This window comes from Mus pahari, chromosome 7 (genome assembly GCF_900095145.1).
Source record: "Mus pahari chromosome 7, PAHARI_EIJ_v1.1, whole genome shotgun sequence".
Classification (NCBI taxonomy): Eukaryota; Metazoa; Chordata; class Mammalia; order Rodentia; family Muridae; genus Mus; species Mus pahari.
Window position 1 is genome coordinate 4,540,069 of NC_034596.1, and position 21,042 is coordinate 4,561,110.

At 45.9% G+C, this 21,042-nt stretch overlaps 1 protein-coding gene across 2 annotated transcripts in view; it reads right to left on the bottom strand.

Annotated features, from left to right (window-relative positions):
* Klhl29 (kelch like family member 29) overlaps positions 1-21,042 on the bottom strand; it is a 303,934-nt gene that overhangs the window by 221,668 nt on the left and 61,224 nt on the right. For both annotated transcript variants that reach the window (XM_021201749.2, XM_029540694.1), the window contains exon 2: positions 350-457. The gene's annotated coding sequence lies outside the window, so the exon portion shown is untranslated. The remainder of the gene's footprint in view (positions 1-349; positions 458-21,042) is intronic.

The following is a 21,042-nucleotide window of genomic DNA, read 5'->3' on the forward strand; positions in this document are numbered from 1 at the left end:
GTAAAGAACATCCCTCCATGGCTTCTGCATCAGCTCCTGCTTTCTGACCTGCTTGAGTTCCAGTCCTGCATCCTTTGGTGATAAACAGCAATGTGGAAAATGTAAGCTGAATAAACCCTTTCCGCCCCAACTTGCTTCTTGGTCATGATGTTGTACAGGAATAGAAACCCTGACTAAGACACCAACCATTAAGCAAGTGATCAGTTCAATTTCCCTTTTCCTCACCAACCATTAAGCAAGTGATCAGTTCGATTTCCCTCTTCCCTAGCCCTTCAGAATGAGAGAAGACAGCTAGCTTTGTTCATATGAGATGTCTCCCTCATTCCAAGGTTGTTAATCAGGGACTTACCTTGCGCCGTCCGTCTCTGGTCAGCTCAGGATTCGTCCCCAGGATGCAAAAACTTCGATGGCCACCAGCACTTAGCAAAGCATGGGCATAGCGGGGAAGCCAGACAGTCTGGAGAGAGAGAGAGAGGGAAAGAATGGGGTTGGGGTAGGGAACAGCTATCATTTTTTTTTTTTTGTGAACTATCTATTTTGAGTTTGTAGATGGGCCCGCACCCCACCCCCCTTAATGGATGCTTGTCTCTGCCTCAAGCTTTTCCATGATGCTGACCCCTCCTCCTGTGGACTCTCTTAAACAAGGGTACGAAATCCGACCGGAGCACACACAGATGATGTGATACAGTGAGCAGCACCCCATCATCTTCCCCATCTTCCACACAGGCTAGCTCTAATCCCCATCACTGAGCCTTTAGCAGGAAATAAGAATAAGAATGATGGCATTGTTGCCCACCCAATCCATACAAAGCAGTTCAAGATGGAAGACCCTAAGAAATTCGGTCTTTAATCTAATGCTGAAAAAGACCATAAAGTCCAGAATTACAATAACAAATCATTACTTCTTTTAGACAATGGGGAAGAAGACCTTGAGGAGGCGAAGAATGGAATCCCTGGAGAGAAATGTTTTAAATATAGATTTAATACCTACTAGAAAGAGGCTATCTATTATGGGAAGGAAGAGTGATTCCTTGTTCACTCTTTCAAACGTAATATATGAGAAAGCCATCGCCATGATGGGAAATGGCATCCTCCCTGCAAAGCGCAGGACTGTCATTACCTGGGAATCAATATATTTTTTTAATGGAATATATCATTAGCAATTGATTTTCCCTTTTCCTCTTAGCACTCCAGGGTCCTAGCTAGCAGGAGAAAGCTTTAATGTGGTATGAAGGATTTGGACAGGTAAATAAGTTATTGTAAACGAATCTCACCTCATGGCCAGCATCTGACGACACGACAGGTCGTTTGCTGATCCTCTCTACCTAAGCTTTTTTAGCTGGCTCTGACAGGGACACCCGTGAGCCATATCAAATAGCCATTTGAAAGCTGAAGGTGGCAGAAATATTACTTTTCCCAAGGACAGAGTGTTCCCTCTATGATTAAGAAATAACCTCTGTGGGGAGGCAAAGTGAGCCAAGGTCACCATTTAATTTTGACACTGAGCCAAAGTCGTGAATACATTTCCTCCACCAAGCCAGTGTGACGCATGCGGAGACATCGATCACTCCAGCCACAAGGTATTGGCAACAATGGTGATCGGAAGAGCAATGAATTTCTGGGAAAGATCCTCAGCAGATAGGTGTTGGTGAAGAGAGAAGTCAAAAAGGTAGTGGTCACACTGATTTTAGGTTCTCAAGACCCTCATTCATTCGTCCATTCATCCATTCACTCATTCATTTCTCATTCACTCAATTACTATCGAGTATCTACAGCATGCTAGGCCATGTTCTAGGCAATGGAAATGCATGAATGGACAAAAGAAAACAAGCATCACTAGATTCATGGCGTCCACAGTCTAGTGGGAAGAAACAAACAAGAAACAATGAACTTAATAAGTAAAGACTGTATTAGAAGAAGGTGGGTACTATTTGTAGAACACGTTGCTATCTGGGGACTGCTGTCAAGTTTCAATAGAGTGTGTGAGGTCAGCATCATAGAGTGTGACATTATGTACATATTGGAAAGGAGTGTGGAATGGGTCACACAGGAGTCTTCGACAGAGGGAAGAGCGCATGCAAAGGGCGTTGGGAATTGGGACTTGGTTCTCAGATCAATGAGAAAGTCTCTGTGACTGGAACATTCCAGAAGATGAAGCTTGATTGGTGGTTACTCTGATTGTGGAGGGACTTGTAGGCCACTGGAAAGGCTATTAATGAAAAGCACGAGAATCCTGGCGATCAGACACCTGAGGAAAAAATCTCTCAGAAATCCACGTTAGGTTATCTGCTTTTCTTCTCCTCCACCCAGGTAGGTTCACATCTCTCCAGCCAGACAATACCCATGTCCCAGGTTGGAGATGAATGAATATGGCACAGACCAGACAGGAGGTTAAGGGGCGGTAGTGGGGAAGGCTTACAGAACAGTCTATGACTTACTCTCACAACAAGGGTCCTACTCTTACTGTGTTCCACACCACGATCAGAGTTCTGAAAGGATTAAGCCACATGCCAAGTCAGGCTTCTTTTCCTGATAGGAAACGACCCGTTTGCTAGTGTGCAGGGACCATTCTCTTCATCCAGGTCAGCCCCTTACCCTACCCTGCTCTGTGTCCTTTGAAGCACACCTGATCTATATTGGGTATCATTATGGCTTTGACATCCTCTGACTCCGGTTAGGTTCAACCTATGTGGGTATCAGTAGGAGGCAGAGTATGGGTTGGCCTTGACTCTGTTGTGTATTCAAATGCTGTCTATGTTCCTCAAATGAAGGAGGTAGTGCATCCCTCCCTCCCCACTAGGTTTCATTAATAGCTCCCCCATTACCGCCTGCAGCTTATAGGCGGTAATTACCTCTACCCTCATTATTAGGGCTGGGATATTGTACTATTGTATCTTTATACCGTACCTATGGTTCTGTGATTTATTCTTTTGTTTGACTCTCTTCAAATGACACATATGAACTTATTTGTTACTTTTGGAGAGGATTAAACAAATGACTTTACAATGGGGATTCTTATATAACTACATGGTTTCATGATACTGGGTAAGTTACTTAATTCCTAAGAACCCACTTCTTATTTCTCAAACTAGAGAACACGCTTTATGAGCTCTTGTATGTCTCATCAGCACTGTCCCCTCTTGATAGGGCTATCAGTCATCCCAAGTCCCCAGCAAGAAGCTCCCAAGTCACCATGCTTTGGCCCACTCCCACCAGGCTCCTCCCTTAGGGGTCTTTTAACTGTTCTTAGCTTACATCTAGCCCCAATCTGCTTCAGTGGTTTTCTTTATCTTTTCATATCTTTCCTTTCTTGCTGTTTTCCCTTCTATCTAACCTCCATTCCTTGTAGTCAGATCTGGGACTGAAAACAGATAGTATCGTAATACTTGACTCTCAGGGCCGTGGTACCCACGCCACGGCAGCGCACAACAGATCATGAAGCATCAGCTCTTCTTCTTAGGTAGTCTACAAATTACACCCACTCACCCATACACCTTCTGCCTTAACGAGCTCCTTGGCATAGAAAATGATTTTAAGTTATTAGAAACCTAGTTGAACCACAGTGACGGTCAGCATGGTGTGAATAGCCCGAAGGGAGCAGTGGTGATATTCATGTCTTGGCACTAACCAATGGTACTTAACAAGGGGGAAGCATGGCTGGTACTAGAAATCTGGCCAACTACCCTGGACCAGTAAGGCTAGGCACCTTAGAGGGGAACCTGTTCCTGCCACCTTACTTAACGAGCATCATTCCTAACTGCACTCTAAATATTTATCCTTAGACTATGATAAGTATAGCTCTTAGCTTTCATCAAAGAAATTTCTCATTGCAACAAAGGGAGACAGTTATGGAAAACCACAACTGGTGAAAATGCAGAGAACAAGTAAGCGTGGGGTGCTCGGCCTGTCTGACACACGTACAACACAGTGTCTGACCCTAAGGCTTGGGGAGCTTTATAAAGGAGGAGGCAGAGACATGATGAGGACCAGGGAGTCTGTTGTGAGATTGTGTCTCCTAGAAATGACATGGAAGCCTCGCTCATGACACTTCAGCAATACAACTGCTTAAACAAAGACAACCCAACAGACATGCTAACATGTAAAGGGAGAAATCCCACAGGGCCCCACTCATAGACAAAGAACTACAGACAACTAAGGGATGCTGAGTGGGAGAAGTCGTCTTTGCCAGGGACGGGCCTCCTAATTGGTTATCCAATATCACATGCTTGGTTATAATATCATATACATATAGGTGATGCTAAATGGATGGAGCAGGTTGCATTTATATATTTAGGCATTGTGTGCTTGCGTGTGTGTGTGTGTGTGTGTGTGTGTGTGTGTGTTTAAAGAAGGAGGCCTTGATTTTGAGAGGGAGCGGAGGAAGGAAAGGGAAGGAAGAAAATGATGTAATGAGATGTTAATTCAAAAATTAAAAAAAAAAATCTTTTTGGTTGTGAGCCTAGCCTTTAGTGGCTGAGCCATCTCTCCAGCTCCCCACCCCCCACCCCCAAATTAAAAAAAAAAATCAATAAAAAGCGAATAATCGTTTTCTAGTAATATTTTGCTGTTTTAAGCAGGGTCTTTCCACACACAGCTGTCCTAGAGTTTGCTATGTAGACTTAGCTGGACTAGAACTCACAGAGATCCTCCTGTCTCTGCTTCCTGAGCACTGGGTTTCAAGAAGTGCATTGCTATGTCTGGTTCTGGTAATAATTCTGATCCGAAATACAACCTTGTAAACCCTTCCATCTCAGAGGGTCACAGGCAGGGGGATGACTCTAAGAAGTCACAGAGAGCAGGGTAACTCACTTGGGGACTTGATCCTGGGTCAGCTGATCCCCTCTCTTCCATTAACTGCATTACTAGGGGACGATCTCCAATTTTAACAAAACTGACTTTAAAAAACAAAAGGACAGAGGATTCTCTTTATAAAAAATCACAGCAGGTAATGTCACTCCTTGTAAATGAGATCTTTAACCTTCACCTCCCAGGGTATGAGACTGACCTTGACAAGACAAAGACTATCATGAAAACAAGAAACCAGAAAGGGCTGTTTAGGTTAAATGCTGAGAGCTTCCAAAATCTAAGCCAGAGAGCCATTTCAACTCAAAATCTGTGAGTGCAGATGATTCATGACACAAACCAAACTGATAGCCAAGAGAATTATAAACAAGGGCCCTAGGAGTTTTTAACATCTCTATAAAAGACACTTTTTTTTTTTTTTTTTTGAGAAACTGCCTGCAGAGAAGAGAAACCAATTAGGGAGTCTCCAGTTTGATATAGGATCAGAAAGCAGTTATGCCTGACTCTTGACCGTACACCCCAATTACGGTTCTAGCACTCAGCAGTCCAACACCCCTTGGCTGGCTGGGGAACAGAGGTTCCTTCTTTCTTGGAAAGCCAAGGAAGGGAGCTGGAGGCTATAAGCTGAAAGGGGAAAACTAGCCTCAAGCCTCCTCCTGCCAGCCTGGATGCAGGGTTCCCCAGCAGCCTTGGCTGGCATGAGGCTCAGACAAGCACTCCAAACACATTCCGCAGAGGGAACACTCATTCATACTTGCTTTCTTTCAAGAAGACAGAAAAACAGGCCATCCATTAATAATATCAACCATGGGCTCACCAAAGCCTGCAGGCATCTTGCCAATACAAAAATAAGCATCAGGTTTATCCATTAAGTTCACAACAGTTCACTGGGCCAGGGGGGTCCAGAAGGCTCTGCTTTTAAAAAACACAGAGTGGGGATGCAAAGACAGAGCATGGTCTGAAAGTCCACCCGGCACCACGCAGAGATTTCCCATTTCCATTAAGGTCCAGCGTTGGCCACTGATGAGATCCATGACTTGTTTTCAACCGCTAGCAAGGCCCTGCCTGGCAAGGTTTATTGTGGACATATATTCCTCAAAGCAAGCTTGTGTCTGCTGGGGTCATGCTGCCTGTTTAGAAAAATAACAAAATTTCCAAGATTGCTTGAGGTTTGTAAAATGCAGCTCCCACACAGTTTCCCCTTTACCTTTTCTAACAAGTTGATGAACCGAGTACTTTTATTATTTCCCATTTTACAAGTGAAGAAACAGAGGCTCTCAGCAAATAAGAGGCATCCCAAGTCACACAGAAAGTGTGACAAAAGGGAGACAGAACTGGAACTCTGGATGAGGATGGAGCTGTCACTAAGGATCCTAGAGGGGTCCCAGGCTCATCACCGGACCGAATGAGAGGAGAGTAAAGGAGCGGGCCCACCCTCATTTCAGTCACCCATGCTGAATCTACACCCCACTCTGTCCCCCCACCCCCACGGCCAGATTGGGTCGGGTGACCTCACCCGGCTTCAAAGTTCCCCTCCTCCATCGGCTTCAAAGTTCCCCTCCTCCATCTGCTTCCGGCTTGTCAACAGTGAGCAACTCTCTTTAGTTCTTTGCAATCAGTAAGATGATTAACCCAGCGTTCCCCAGTCAGTCTCTTCATTATCATCCTTCGCCCCACAAGACAAAAGTTGAGTTAAATGACATTTAAATTCTTCCTAATAAGAGGAATTAAGTTCTGAAGAGGAAGATTTTTGTTAGAGTGCTTCGGAGCCAGAAGCCATTGATGTGTGAGAATTTTTTTCACCCTCTCCTAACTCCAGGGACCAATTTTTACCCATCCTTGGGTCAACTTTCTGTCCTCTCTCTCCATCAGGACAACGATGATGACATGCTTAAGCTATCTACAAAAAAAAAAAAAAGCTATTTTAGATTATTTCAGGGTACAACTTTCCCTACCTACCTTTCATGAAAACCCTGATTCCTCTCCCTCTCTCCTCTGACACACAGAACACTCACTGTTCAGAATGCTAAGCAGACACACTAGCTATCATTGGCTTACACTACTGATGCTTGAATCTGGCCACTTCATCTCTCATCTTACTATACAGACTGATTTGTGTGTTTCCAAACTCATTTATGTGGAAGCCTTAACACCCTACCCGACTGTATTTGAAGGTAGGGACTTCAGAGCAGTAGTTATATCTGTGGACCCAACCTGACACAACGTTTGAACTGGTACCTTCATAAAAGATGGAGTGTCATTAACAGGTCTCCCCCAACATCTCCCCATGAAGACACAAGAAGAGGGTTTCAGCCTGAGGCCAGGAGAGCATTCCTCTAGAGGCTGCCCACTGAGGACCGCTCTGGGACTCTCCAGCTTGCGGAACCATGATGTCATTCTCAATGGTGAAGCCTCCCAGACTGTGGCATTCTGTGATGTCAGCTTGAGCCAAGTCACACCTGCCTCATGACAGCAGGCTCCTGAGGTACTGTTGTTGCTGCTACAGAGAGTGTGCTAAACCTTGAGGCTTGTCAGAGCTCCTCAACAAAGAGGCATCACTTAAGGTCCTGGGACCCTGGTGAGTCCAGTTAAATGAAGCTCTTCCTAGTGTCCTGATCTCAGATTCCACAGCTCTTCTCTGTAACTGGACATTCATCTGCCCCTCCCCTCCAGAAGTTCCCCAGCACCGTCTGGAACACAGACACTTTGCCTGCAAACACAAGACTGACACAATATCAGCACGTGTGCCACCCATGTAGCCTTCCAAACAGGCCAACCTGGCATCAGTGGCCCCATCCTTTAGATTCCTCATTGTCTTGGGGGTGAAAAGAATGTAGAGACAAGGAAAATGGAGCGCTCATGTCTTGAATGGATGCTATTATGGTATTAACTGAACTGCTAGAAATCTAGACTGAAACATTTCCGGAAATAAAGTTTGCAGATCACACCCAAACTATTTTTCTCCATTAAACAGCCAACCCTTCAGAAATTCACAATGATGTGCCCAACTCAGTCATACCACTCAATGGCAACATCCAACCTCTGACCCCACCACACGGCTATACAGATGTTTCTGTCACTGGGGCAGGACCTTTGTATTTCCTAAAGCGTTCACCGTGAGGGAACACTGAAAGCACTGACTGGACTTATTACAGCCTGACTTGCCCACCGTGTCATCAAAGATGTCATCAGAGGGGTACACCTGGCATATAGGAGATGCTTGGTGGAGCCTATTGAAAGACAGAAAACGCATCCAAGATGTAACTCATCTTCTACAATTTTCTTTTGAACATCTGGAAGATAGTCATACCAGAGTGCTCTGACTGGACTACAAATCCGTTTGTAAAAAAAAAAAAAAAAAAAAAAAAAAAAAAAAAAAAAAAAAGAAACCAGACATCGCTTCCAGATTCCGCACTTATAAACAGTCCCACATCCTCCCTTTAAATTGCAATAATTCCTTCCCAGATGTTGCTTCTCCTTCAGACCCATAAATTTAAGCTTTTCATGATGATGCCTCACATTTGCCTGGCACTGTGGACTGTTTGGAGCGTTTCTGCATCTCCTCTGCCTCATTAGACTGCCTCAAGTGCCCCGAGAGGCGGCGCAGCACCAACACCCCTAATTCACGGACAGGCAGGCCAGCTGCTGCTGCACCAAGCAGACCAGGGTGGGTGTGAGCTCCTTTCTTTTCTTGTGTAGGGAGACACATGGCACCCCTTTGTCTAGCCCCGTCTAGGTAGATGTGCAGTGGTCGTGCCCACTCCTGCTTCACGGGGCTTTAGGGGGTGCTGTCTCTTTAAAGCTCTGACTCAACTGTAGACAAGTTTCTCCCCTGGATTCCCCCTGATAGCTCCTGGGGCCAGGCTGTAACATTTAATCAAGACTTGCTGAAGAGTCTTGGGGAATGAAACCAAACAATAGGCCAGGAGGCAGGGGGGAGCCAGTAGAAGGAGAGCAACCCACAGACAGGCAAGCTGGCCTCTAGCCTATTCAAAGGGGCCCTGTCTCTGGCTAGGCTCAGCTTAGCTTTGCAGGACAGCCACATCCCAGCAGTAGGTATACCTCAGCACCAGGTATCAGTCCCAGGGGAACTCACATCCAGCCAAAAGCATGACATAGGTCTGGGCCCAAGGACAGCACCAGCTTCTTCTCATCTAAAGCCTATTTTCCCCTGGGAACACTTGTCTGATTATTTATGAGTGCCGGTAGCCCACACCCAAAACCCTCCAGTAGCCAGTGCATCAGAAAGCTCTAGGAACACATCTGAGTATGTCAGGGGGCTGCAGACAGTATCAGACACAGAAGGGCTAGGGGACCTTCCAGCCGACTTCCAGGGTCCGGAATGGGTTACCTTGGTTTAGCTCACCCAGTTGCTCAGGGCCCCTCAGCATCCCCTGCCTCCCTAGGTCTTGATTTCTTAAGAGTTCTGAAGAGGACTGTTGGCAGAAAGGAGCCTTGCAGGGTGCTGTCAGGGAAGCTTCAGGCTCAGTACACTTCTGCATTCTCAAAGAGACAAGGAGAGGCCCGAGTCCTTCTCTAAGTTTAGGGTCTAGAGTCTGGCTCACAGGTTCCACGGCATAATTGGAGTTTCATGTCTCAGACGCACTGGTTCAGGAGGTTAGCTCAGTCTGTAATATAGGTATAAGATTTACCACCTAAGACAGCTGTTCTCAACCTGTGGGTTGCGACCCCCTTTGGCGGTAGAATGGCCCTTTCACAGGGGTCACCTAAGACCATTGGAAAACACAGATATTTACATTAAGATTCACAATAATAGCAAAATTATAGTTATTAAATAGTAACAAAAATAATTTTATGCTTGGGGGGGTCACTACAACATGAGGAGCTATATTAAGGGGTCTCAGCATTTGGGGGGTTGAGAACCACTGCTCTAAGACAATTGGGTCTAAGTCTCAGCTCTGCCACTTAGCAGCAGGTGACATCATCACCCACCTTTCCCACTCGCCTTAGTGTCATTCATCCGAAAGGGGCAATAGCAATAAATATCAGTAAGGTTGTTCTGAGAGTTCATTAAATGTTCAGGTTGGGTCTCTGGCCCCATACTATCCCCAGCAACTGGTAAATCAGAGTTCAGGCCCAGAGCCCAGTACTCCAAGGCCAGCAGCTGAGAGCCCTCCCTCCCCTTTTAGCCTCAAATGGACCTGGGAGGCGCTGCTTCCTCAGCCACTAAAGAGCCATTTCGCTTGAATGGATCTGAGGTTGTTCCTATACTCTCAAAGGAAACAAAATTGTGAAAGAAAGTCTATGGAGATTATGAGATTTTTTATCCAGATATGATGAATTATCCATTCAAAAAATAAACCACAGACAGGCATGTTTCTCCATACTCAAGCAGAAAGCAGTTATTACCAGGAATTTCTGTAAGTATGCTGTTTTTCTTGGCCGATGTAGAAGCTGCCGAGGAAATGAAAACAGAATGAGAGGCTGACTCGGGCTTTCCCGATGGCTCCCGACATGTGCAGGTAAGTGGCTTGGATGTGCCAGGGCTTCGTGGTTCCTCCGAAAACCGTGGAGCTGGGCTGGGGGTGTAGCTCAGTGGTTGAGTGCTTGCTTAGCATGCATAATGCCCTGTGTTGCATAATGTCCAGTATTATACATGTACATGTGCAGAGGAGGGACAGGGACACATACACACACAGACACACACACACAGACACACACAGACACAGACAGACACACACAGGCACAGACACACACACACATACACACACACACACACACACACACACACACTGCCTCACAATGGCTCACCAATCTCACTGCTCTTGTACAAACCAAAGCACTGACTGTGAGTCAGGCCACACCCAGAGCAGCCTGTGAGAAAGCATCCAGTTTCAAGACCATAGACTGCCATGGATGGTGTCCTGATGCAGGCAGGAAGAACAGATGCAAGGCAGTGTGCGGCATAGGCTCAGGGTCTCAGGACTAGCCAGGAGAAAAGACAAAATGTGACCCCACTCTCCTCGTTCCTTGGCTCCTGTGTTTTCTTCCACCCGAGAATCTTTCTGCACTTGAACTACTGCCAAAGAGCTAGTAGGAAAGTCCCTAGCTAAAGTCAGACAGCAGCGCGGCCTTCCTGCAGAAAGCCCCTTCTCCACTCTCCGCTGAGCATTAAGTCAAATATTCCTTCCGTGCTGTATTTCTTTTTAAGCTTGATGTTTCTAAATTCAAAGACATCTATAAATAATACATACTCATTTATATGTACATTTAAAGGATAAAAAGATAACAAAGACACCTGTAGATTCTTACAAATTTTAATAGTCTACTCCCAATACTGTGGTAGCAAACAGCTGATGAGTTAGTTACTCTACTTCCGTCCCTCCCCAGCCTCTTCCCACGGTCACATTTAGCCATCTGCTTCTTCTTTTGTATGTGGGACTGTGGTTTTTTTTTCCCTCTTCAGTTTTATATGAAACATTTAGCAATGAAGTAGCAAATAAAAATACTACATATCATCTAGAATTCATATAAAACTGTGCTTGGCTTTAATGCATCTAAAGGTTGATAAAACGAAACACATAGATGCTTCTGAAAGGCCTATTTATATTTTATTACACATTACACATATCGTACTCCATTGAGAAAAATCTAGAAGGTGATGCTGCTCCCTCTGTCGCAAGGAAACGTGGCAAAGATTGCCACACACGGAGAACATTTTTTCCTTTGGAATACTGGGCAACATCTTGCAATCGCCACAATGAACAGAAATGGCTCAAGCAATTCATCTGCACCCCCATTAGTCTTTGGGAGGAAGGTAACATTACTCCCTCTAAAGAGTGAACTCTTGGCATTACCTAGCTATTGCCGTCCATGTCTAGTCTTCATTCCAAATGGATGCCCTGGACAGAGCTCCTTCACCTCTGACTCAAAAACACTTGAGTCAGCTGGAAGCAGATCAGATCCAGTTGGCCTCTGCTCCAATTTTTGACCCACTTTCATCTAATTTGCTAGCCGGACTGACTCTGTGTGTGTGTGTGTGTGTGTGTGTGTGTGTGTGTGTGTGTGTGTGTGGTGGGAGAACTCTGGGACTACCACCACACACAGTCTGGGACTTCTCGAGGGACCAGGAAGGCATTATGTCAATCCAGGCTGGTCACTGGAGGGTCAGAGAGCCCTGAAGAACAGACTGATAGGGAGATACTCAGAAAGACCCGTGTCCCGAAGTAAGGATTTAGATTTCAACTCTCTCGCTGGGAGTTAATTCAGGAAGCATCATGGGCGAATGGGGATGTGAGAAAGGACAGGAGAAAATAACGGTGAGTATATTAGCAAGCAGGTTACCATTGAGAGCAAGCTGGACTTAGAACTACCGGGCACCCTCTAAAAGGCTGTGGGGAGCACCTCAGACTTGTCCACCAAGACATGAGGATAATTCCTACCAGGATAATTCTCACCGTGTTCCATCTATTACTGGTGCAGAATACTCTACCCCATACCCCTTGCCTGCCCCAAGGTTAGGCTATGGGCTAGGAGGGTGGGCTAAACACCCTCATGCAGAGACACGTAAGAAGTGGGAGCTGCTAGCAGGTGACCACTCCCTTAGTTCCAGTGGCAGATTTCAACTCTCATCAGTAATACATGCACCGCTAGTGACTACGGGCTCAATGCCTGTTCTCAGACTATTATGTGAGGGGTGGGGTGAACTGCTCTATGCAGCATAGCAGACCTTGAGCATGCCCATCCCCTCAGCAGAGGCCATGTCAAATGTGTTTATAATGGGATCATCTGGTATCTGTCGGCCGAGCAGCAACCATGTATGAAAAATACCATTGAGGAGCAAATTAAGTGGTCTGTCTGCGAGCAGCCTGTTTGGATGAAGAAGGGCCGCTGTTGACAAATCTATTAAAATTATACATAAATTATCTAAGAGTACATGGATACATGTTCAGAAGGAGGGCATTGATCTTGGGCATTTTACGTACGGCCTGGATTAATTCATCTTGCCTCACTTGAATGGAGTAGTGATGTTTAAGAGAAGAGGTGGGAAAAAGAAATTATGCCTGCCACCTGCCAGACCCAAAGAAACACTGTTTCCATTTTTCAAGATGATGACTTAAGATGCCAAGATGTCCAAGTATTGCCAAGGTCCTCTACGTATGGCTCTAGAGGATTCCAGAAAGGGAGAACAGAGAGTAGGGTTGGTCAGGTGAAACTGGGAAAGGGCTGGGAGGCAAGTGCCGTATTTGAAGTGCCTTGTTCGATGTTCCAGAAGGGCCTTAGGGATGTAAGGTAGAAAGGGAAGGGAGCCAATGGAGATTGCCATAGCTGAACACGATATAGTGTGTGGGTATGAGTTAATCCCACGGGGAGCCTCTGAGAGCAAAGGAGAGTGCATCTTCCTCTCCTCTCCTCACACAGGCCAGGAAGTTGGAACATTGTGTTCAACTCCCATTTGTCCTTGGCTGAGGGTTACTGGCAGGGAATGAAGTCCTTGGCACTCCATGTCTGCCCCAAGTGGTCAGCAAAGGGTTCAAGGACTCCCGAGACAGAACCTCAACACATGCAAACATTCTGTGCTGGGGCTTCATAACCTCTGACTACTTAGATGGGATTCAATTTGCTACTTTCAAAAGTCTAACAAAACCAGACTACCCCCCAGCCCCCATGTAATCATGGAATAATGTTATAATCATTTCACATGAAAACTGCATAATTTCTCTGATGGAAGTACTGGCTTTGAACCTCTCAGGGCTTCACCCGCTACATTACTTTTCAAAGTCTGAGGTAGCAGGTTCCAATTATCTGAAAAACATTTAAAACAGTAAAATGGCACAATACCTAGTGTGATCCAGACGGAGAGAATGCACATTTTCCAGGACAGGAACCCTGATTAGTGACTGTGATTGTTAAACACATTTCAGGTAATATAGTGATAATGGACATTAATAGTCACAATAGTACTGAAGTGCTGAAATATAATCATTTCTGATTATATTACTATTTCCTTTTGTGGAGCACAGTGCATATTTCCAAATGACTCCGAGCTCATTAAATGACACAAAAGCCCAGTGGTGGCCACAGGGAGGGGGTCAGAAGGGTCTCACAGTTCCTGGTGTTTGGAATGGAGAAAACGCAGACTTGAGTTCACAGGGGGCCCGGCAAACCCAGCCTGCTCTGTCCTTTGGCTTCCTTAGAGACCTATTTCACCGGCATCAGTGACCAAGGGGCCAATAAGAAATGCAACAGTGTGCCATGTAACAAGCTAATGTGCTTTAAGTGAGAATTCTACATATTAACACTTTTGTCTATGTCTATGTACACGGTCATCTTTCTGCCATCCCTTATGATCCCTCAAAAAAGTATGATGCCTTGTATTTAATATAGGCAGTTATATCAATTAACGGAACATATAAAAATAAAAAGGACTCAGTAATTAATTTATTTGACATGGCCATGGTAATTAGTCTTGGGATTATGACCTCACCATTTTGGTATAGCTATAAACATTTTTCTTATTTCTTTCTTTTTTAATTATATTGTGCCAGGTTATGCAAGGTCATTCTCACGCAAGTATATAATTTATTTTATATGAAAACTTTTTTTGAAATTTATTTTATTTTCATTTGTGTGTGTGTGTGTGTGTGTGTGTGTGTGTGTGTGTGTGCCAACAGAGACCACAAGAGGGGTGCTGGATCCCACGGAGTCAGAGGGATTGTAGCCACCCAACTTGGGTGCTAGAAATGGAACTCCAACCTTCTGAAAGATCAGTAGGCATACTGAGCCACCCCTATACACCTATAAAAAATCTTTCAGATCATTTATAAAGCAACCCAACCAGAGGTTAATTGCTGCCAGAGACTGCAAATACCCATCTCTGAGGCGTCCCCCAAAATGAACAAACATGCAAAACTCACTTTGGGGAGTTGAGACCTATGGCTTGCAGTAAAAACGTCAAGGAAGGGCTAGCTAACTCTCAGATTCACACAGTGCTGCCTCTCTGAGGGTAGTGAAGCTGTGGGCAACTGTGAGAGGAATCCAGAAGCTGCCCAGTGATCAAGAAACTATACGGAACCACATGTACTGGAGGCGAGGCTGGGAAGTACAAGTGTGACTAACGACTCATGAGATGGAAGTGGGAAAGGCAGGCTCCATAAGTTAGCAGTTTACATCGTTAACAACTTTAAACACATGCAATACAGGCATCAACTAAGTAGCACAAGCAAACTTTTAAAATTCTACCTGTATTGAAAAAAATCCTATATATTTGGGTTATTAAATATTTTTGAGACCCTTTCTTTCAGTAAAAGGGGAAGCTGGATGTAAAATTAATTTTCTTAGTTCTACAGGTGGGTGGCTGACACCCTGGCCAAGTTGGAATTTAATATATAGGTCAAAGCCACCAGGAACACCAGGAGTTCTTTAGTTTGACAATCCCTTCATTTTGTATATGGGAAAACTGAAACCCAGAGATTTGTGTACCCTATAATGAAGTCGTTATGGGAAGGAGACAGAAGAAAGTATTGGTAATCAGTGCTAGCTTCTCCCATGGACTCAACTATGATCAAGTTCCTGGCCTATGGTTTTTCTTCATTTCCAGACAGGGATAATCTCAGGCTGTGGATTCACAGCTACTAAGCCAATTTCATAGACTCCACCTGCAGGGAACTCTGTTAACTACTGATGTGCTAGTGTGCCTGTATTTTCTTTAGGAAGTTTTTCACAGGTAGTATTTCCAAGGTCCTACCCAAATCCCACTTTTACTTACACAAAGAATTAAGATGTGTCTATTAAACAAGGAAATGTGTCTCTATGCTTCTCTCCTGATGGGAGAATGAGCGATGAAATTTTCCAGGTGGGACAGACTTGCCTGTCACCCCTGGCTTCTCTGAGCGATGGAAACTTAGATAACATTTTGATCCCCCTTGACCCCTTCAGTCCCTTCTACCTGTAAGCCTTGAATCACTCCCAGTTGGTTCCTGGGCAATACAGTCAGAGCCTCCTAACAGGAAGGGCAGCTTGAAAGTGTGGCCTGTACTGGATACAGATTTGGGAGCCAAAGCCTCCTTTAAATTTTGTTTACTATTCAAAGCCACCTTTCTCTCTGGGATGAAGGAGAAGAGATGCACTGGATGGTGGGGGGTAGGGTGTCCTCTGGAGAAGGCAGAACATGGGACATGCAGTACAGGGGTCACTGGAGGGCACCAGTTCACACACGGACAGAAGCAGCAGTGGCCATGATTCTCCATGAGCACAATTCTCTGAGGCATTTCTCTGTCCAAGGGCCACTGCAGCCAGAGTGCCTGAACCTTAACAGCTATGTGAGAACTCTCAAGCAGGAGGAACTGACATGGCTGCCTGAAGGCCATTTCTCTGAAATCTGGAGGCCTAGACTCTTTGGAATGCTCACAGGAAACTCCGGTACACAAGAGTTATAAACTGAGGTCTTGAGGATGCTCACAGCTGGTCCCGGAGCCAAGATCCAAAGGAGATGCAGAGAGACCCACAGGCGAGCTCGGGTTTGTTTAGAAACTTCATCTTGAAGTCAAGTCTCTGCTCCTTCAGTTACTAGCAGACAAAACATACATGCACATGATAGAAAATAAACAATTACTATTAAGATTTTAAAAAAAAAAAAAAACCATTCTTAAGGATGTGTGTCTGGTTCCTCTCGTGTGTAATTCTCTAGTCATTCCTTGCTTGTTAGATAAGATGCAAAGCATGTAGCATGGTTTCTAGAGCCGCACTCATACTGGGTGCCTCCATTCTGACTTTCTGGAGGCCCCTGGCTTGGGTCACATGGGGTTACATCACATCGGCACATACCTGTGTCCCCTCTTTCCCATCAGCTCCTCACCTTCGGCTTCCCTATCCACACTCAAGCGCTACTCTCTGAGCCCTGTAGATAACTATGCACATACATTGCGTATTCTCAGTCATGGGTGCTCCCCATCCCAGGCCCTGGAAGATGTTTGTCAGCATTTCCGGCCTTTACCCACTAGGTGCCAGTAGTACTTCTTCCCCTCTGAGTCAGAGAAATCAAAAACATCTTCTGACTTGGCTCCATGTCCCTAAAGGTGACGAGGAGAAAATAAAGTCATCTTTGTCAGGGAACCAGTGAACTAAACTAAACCGTATGTCTCACAAACCTACAGGTTCTACCTAATTCATGTCTCTGTCTCTGGGGCCTGGCTTCATGGTTGGTATAAAGTAAATGCTCAGTAAACTCCTTTTCATAAGGACAGAAAGGAATAAACTAAAACTGAGTTTAGTGCGCACAGCAAACACACTGCTCAAGAGTCTGGTGGGTGATTTGGATGAAGTGAGTGAGAGACAGAGTCTACAAGAGGAATACATGTACGGGCATTCTGAATAAATTCCTGACGGCCAGTTTCCCATCATTTTAAAACGGAATTCTAATTCCATGGCCTCTTCCAGTTCCCCCTCTACTTATCCTGTGCAGCTCTTCCATACCACAGCGAGACTTCTGGCAGTACTGTCTGCTCCCTTGTCTCCCATCATCCTCTTGCTGAGGTCTGCAGGGTTCTCCATGCTGTTAAGCCATCGGACAGTTTCCGCTCTTCAGCTTGTGTGCTATCCCAAGAGGCCTCTGACACTGGGGCCCATCCTTCAGGGAGGATAACTGAGATGCCCAATGATTGGCAATGGCCTGGGCACTCACTCTGGGGAAACCCTGGCCAGTGAGAATGGTCCTGGGGATCCTTACCCCTCCCACCATGCCTGCTTCCTCCATCACCAGTGTTACCTCCTGGTCTATCACAATGCATCTTCTGTCCCCTGTTATTGAGCACCAGGGCCTTTGGGATATTTCCTTATTCCCTCTTCTCTTCTAAAATCTGTTTTCCTCCTCCTCCTCCTCCTCTTCCTCTTCCTCCTCCTCCTCCTCCTCCTCCTCAGGATCTAATTTCTGATCAGGGTTCAATAACTGCCCACTACAGATTGTTGACCTACCAAACGTGTTATCTCCAACCCCACTTCCAACAGCCACTTGATACCTCCACCCTATCTCAAAGGTGACTCAAGACCATCGTGGCCTTCTCTGATCCAGACAACTCAAAACAAAGGAGCAGAGCTGGGCTTGCTCAGTAAAGGTGCTTGCTGCACCAGCAAGATCTAAGTTCTAGTCCCCAGCACTCACGTGGGAAAAAAAAAAAAAAAAAAAAAAAAGAGCTGAGCGTGATGGTCTGCATCTGTAATCCTCCTGCCAGGGAGAAAGAAACAGGAGGATCTCTGACACTCGCTGGCCAGCTACTCTAGCTATCAGCGAGCTCCAAGTTCAATGAGAGACTGTCTCACAACATGAGATGGAAAATGAGAAAGTCCCTCTGGTACACACACACACACACACACACACACACACACACACGTGTGCACTCCTGCATACACACACATGAAACATACACATGCACACACCATACCTCATGTGCGTGTGCACACACACAAACACAGAGCACACATGTGTGCACTCCTGCACACACACACACACACACACATGAACACATATGCACGCACAATAAAAAAGCAGGTTAGAGAGATGGGTACCTGGATAAAGCACTTGTCCCCATGTAAGATCCAAGCAGGTGTGATGGCTACTTGTAATCCCAGCATTAAGGAAGGAGGCAGAGATAAATAATCCCTTGAGTTGACTCACTACAGTAGGCAGGACTCACGGTGAGCCCCAGGCACAGTGAAATACTGTGCATCAAGTAATAAAGTGAAGAATAATCTAGAAAAACACTTGACATCAACTTTGGACTCCACATGCATATACACATGTGTACATAGACCTGTGAGTCACTCCAATGAACATGCATATACATATATTCCTATCATACACACACACATACACCATAAACACACACACACACACACACACACACACACCAAATGAACAAAAATAAAGAGGCCTGGGCTTCCCCAGCAAGCCCTGTCTTGTTGGTCAGCACCACTAACCACCTAATTGACAACCCAATACCTAGGAGCCATCCATATCCAGCCACTGTTACCCTTTTGTGACACATCTTCCTTTCTTCGCCTTCCATGCCACTTCTTTCTTTGGGACAACCCCTTTACTTCATCCCTATGACTCTGTCCTCCTCTTTCCCCAACTGGCTGTCATGGCAGAGGTTTGTTTTTTCAAGCTGCAATCCAATCCCACTTATTCTCTGCTTTCAGCTTTTCTCGTGAGACGCAGATGAAGATGGGAAGTACAGAATGAGCCGAGACTGTGCATGGACTGGCCATTGTGTCCCACCCTGAGCATCTCGGGCCTCTCTGAATTACTCTGCACTATTTCCATCGGTCTCGTGGCTCATAGGTGCTCTGTAGTCATGCCACAAACATGCCCACGCTGATTCAGGTTCTAACTCAGGTATCAAACCCTTCTTCACTGGAGACTCCATTAAACCTTCCTAGAGAGACATGAAACTCATTCCTTCCTCAAGTTCAAGCTCCATGCAGACAACACCTTCTTTTGTTCATATCTGTTTCTAGTTCGGAGCTCAGTAAACCATCCTGTCGGCCAAAATCATCCTAAGGCCTAGGGGCAGTGGTGGCCATGCCTTTAATCCCAGCACCCAGGAGGCAGAAGCAGGTGGATCTCTATGAGTTTGAGGCTAACCTGGTCTACAGAGTTCCAGGACAGCTAAGACTACATAGAAAACCAGGTCTCACAAAACTAAAATCCAAACCCCAAAACAACCCAAACCAAAAGGAAACCAAAACCAAAGCTACATTCAGGTATACATGCATGTACTGGGGATGTCTGCTTTTAACCTATTCAATTTGAGTAGCTGTGATGGGCATGATATGGTCCTCAAAACCCAAAATACTGACTTGCAAAAGAAATCTTCCAATTCTGTTTGGGTCTGGAGTAACAGTGCCCAGCAGTACACAGGCACTCAGTGTGTGCTTGTTAAACGGATGCTTAAAGGAGCACACTGGAGCTAGGATCTTCAAGTAGATCCTTAGCGTCTGCAGTGTTAAGAGACTTCAGTGTTCCATCTCTCAGGTAAAGCTGGCCATCTGCACAGTACTGGAATTCGTGGGCGCAGCCGCCAATAGTGCTGTTCAGCTGTTTGTTGCTGCAGTAAAATTCCCAACATAAACACTGTGCAGTCACGTGGCTCCATTGCTTCTGAGCCTGCGCGTGGAGAGGCGGAGCCTAAGGTGGGGAGCTGGTGGGAGCAAAGCTGATCGCCTCATGCAGGCAGAAGGCGGGGCAAAAAATACAGGAAGCCAATGGGATCTCAGGGAGGACTTCCCCAGCTAGGCTGGGGCCAGCACCAATTAGGGACCTGGTCTTCAACAAAAGGACCCACGAGGAGGAGCTTCAATTCAAATCATGGCACTGCCCTCCTTCTTCCTGGGAATGGGAATCCTAGGCTTATGGTTTCTCAACTCACTGGGAGGTGGCTCTTTCAGCTCTTCCATCTGACTATGGAGGCCTTATTCTTGCTGTTTCCGAGTTTGGAAACTCTTGTTGGAAGAGGCTGGTGTGGGACTTGTCACAGTCCTTGTGACAGCCCTAAAGCCACACCCAGCTTGGGGAGAATGTGTGCAGAAAGGGCTCTAAGTGAGAAAGCAATCGAGGACTTCCACAGAACCCCTCAGGGTGAAGAGGAACCAGGGGAAGGAAGGGTAGAGGTAAGAATCGGTAACCTCTGACCACCTCTCCCCCAGATCTGCATGAGTTCACAGCCTTGCTTCCCACAGGAAAAGAGGCACTCCAGCCCAGAAGACATGGCTATTCCTCAAAGCCCCTGTGTGTTCAGCCTCGATGATCTTATCTGCTATGGACATGCTGCGCAGGTTCCCATCGCTCCTGTGTTCTCCCCTCAGGTCTTACTCTGTCCTCCTCCAGAGGCTGGCACCAGTTCCGTCTGGTCCCAACCCTGGATCAGGGTAGCACTGAGCCAGGCATTAAACCAGGGCTCATCAGATACCTGGGCAAGGGTCTTGAACACACTTTGTCACATAGCTCTTCTGCCCTGGACATGTGTGACGTTCATGGATGCCCTGCTCCCATCTGCTCCTGCCTGCTTCTGCAGTGGCTTTTGCAGAGGTGTCTGTCTTCTGACTTCACCCATTCTGATTTTCCCCGGAGCCCTTTAGCACATTTGGAACCGGATGCGGATCACAAGGAAAGCCTCATCCATGGCCTGCCTTGTGGAGAACTGGCGTTTATTAAGGTTATTTCTGAGATGCCATCCTGGGAAACTTTCACAACGGAGAAGTAGCCACCTCTCCCATATTATA